Here is a 2,500-nt window from a genome sequence, read left to right as displayed (position 1 = left end):
TCTCTCTCTCTCTGTCTCTCTCTCTGTCTCTGTCTCTGTCTCTGTCTCTGTCTCTGTCTCTGTCTCTGTCTCTGCCTCTGTCTCTCTCTCTGTCTCTGTCTCTGTCTCTGTCTCTGTCTCTCTCTCTGTCTCTCTCTCTGTCTCTGTCTCTCTCTCTGTCTCTCTCTCTGTCTCTGTCTCTCTCTCTGTCTCTGTCTCTGTCTCTGCCTCTGTCTCTGTCTCTGTCTCTGTCTCTGTCTCTGCCTGTTACCTGTGGACGTAGTGGGCGTGGACTGGGTCAGTCAGCAGGTGTGGGTGGGGGGCGGAGACAAATGGGACATCCAATTGGACAAGAGAGCAAGAAACTAAACCTGTGAAGTGCTGACAAGGACACAGGGTAAGAACCTCAGAACTAAACAAGGGCTCACTCAGAATGGGACATAACAGAAAGCAGAACAATGTAGAGTTTAAGGTTACCACAGTTACGCAGTTTTAATTTTTGGCTGATGATATTCTGATGATAGTGATCTGTTAAAGGAAGTGAGTGGTAGAAGTTGTGAAGTGGCTGCAGAGAGAAAGATGTGGTAAATACCAGTAAATACCTCCAGTAAATACCTCCAGTCAACAAGCCAATGTTCTAGATCTGTGTGCTGAGCTGAGATGGCTGACCCTGCTGCACATATATGTGGTGAATACTGTGTTTAATTACTGTTATTTTATTTTATTTTAATGATTGTTATTTTATTCCTCTGATCAAGGATTCCTCTTGTTTTATTATCACTCCTGTTTTACTATTACTGCGTTATGATCGTTTTTACTGTAAAGTTGAACTGTGCATGAAATATGATTCCAATGAGCTGAAGGCAAGGGTTAGGGCCAGATACACAGCCAAAAGCCCAGACATTTATGAATCTATTACTTTTACATTTGAAGAGATAGTAATTTTTAGCCTCTATGTGGACTTCCTCGTTCCTTTACTGATTAGATATAACCTCCAACTGAAACAGTTCCCCCTCTTATAACTTCTTATAACTAGGCTTCTTAGCAGACCAAAAGGTTTCCTAGCAGACCTGAAGGTTTCCTAGCAGACCTGAAGGCTTCCTAGCAGACCAAAAGGTTTCCTAGCAGACCTGAAGGCTTCCTAGCAGACCTGAAGGTTTCCTAGCAGACCTGAAGGCTTCCTAGCAGACCTGAAGGTTTCCTAGCAGACCTGAAGGCTTCCTAGCAGACATGAAGGCTTCCTAGCAGACCTGAAGGCTTCTTAGCAAACCTGAAGGCTTCTTAGCAGACCTGAAGGCTTCTTAGCAGACCAAAAGGTTTCCTAGCAGACCAAAAGCACTGTATATTGTTGAAAAAGTGCCTTCAAGTAAATGTCAGGTGACAGTTAACATGGAAGAGGATAATATTGTGTGTGTGAATAATGGTGTTGCCAACAAGGTTCTTGGGTTTAGGAGGGCAAGAGATTGGTTTACACTGTATTATTTTGGCAGCGAGGATAGGTCCATTCATGGTTAATATATGTGGTTATGCTGACACCTAGTGGCAGAATGCATACATGACTGGCTATTCCCTCTGGAAACACTACCTACGCTCACCAGCCCCACGCTCACCAGCCCCACGCTCACCAGCCCCACGCTCACCAGCCCTACACTCACCAGCCCCACGCTCACCAGCCCCACGCTCACCAGCCCTACGCTCACCAGCCCCACGCTCACCAGCCCTACGCTCACCAGCCCCACGCTCACCAGCCCCACGCTCACCAGCCCCACGCTCACCAGCCTCACGCTCACCAGCCCCACGCTCACCAGCCCTACACTCACCAGCCCCACGCTCACCAGCCCCACGCTCACCAGCCCTACGCTCACCAGCCCCACGCTCACCAGCCCTACGCTCACCAGCCCCATGCTCACCAGCCCCACGCTCACCAGCCCCACGCTCACCAGCCTCACCAGCCCCACGCTCACCAGCCCTACGCTCACCAGCCCCACGCTCACCAGCCCCACGCTCACCAGCCCCACGCTCACCAGCCCCACGCTCAGGAGGGCCAGCGGTTCAATCTGCCTTTCACACAAGTCTACAGAAACATGAACCTGCTCTAGTCAAAGACCTAGGTACGTTCCTCCATCTGGAGGTGCAGAAACACCATGTATGTGACTGTGATATACAGGCCTCCACACATGCTTCACACTCTTCTCCAGCCAGAAGTGAAAGCAAACGTTACAGAAGGTGTTGATGACATATCAGTGAAATCCAACTGTGAGCCTCCTGTAATGACATGCAGTCATGTCTCTTTATTGAAATAGAAAGACACATTCCAACACCCATCACATGACAAATCTGCATGACCCCCCCTCCTTCTCGCCCTCCCCCTGCCTCTCCACCTCCCTCTCACTCCCTCCCCTCTCGCCCTCCCCCTGCCTCTCTACCTCCCTCTCCCTCCAACTCCCCGCCCCTCCCTCCCTCTCCCCCTCCACCCCACCCCCCCTCACCTATGCTGAATCTCTCCTAATAATGTGTGAAA

Source organism: Argentina silus, assembly GCF_951799395.1.
Source record: "Argentina silus genome assembly, contig: scaffold_126, whole genome shotgun sequence".
In the NCBI taxonomy this organism is placed as follows: Eukaryota; Metazoa; Chordata; class Actinopteri; order Argentiniformes; family Argentinidae; genus Argentina; species Argentina silus.
Note: the sequence above shows the minus strand (reverse complement) of the source record.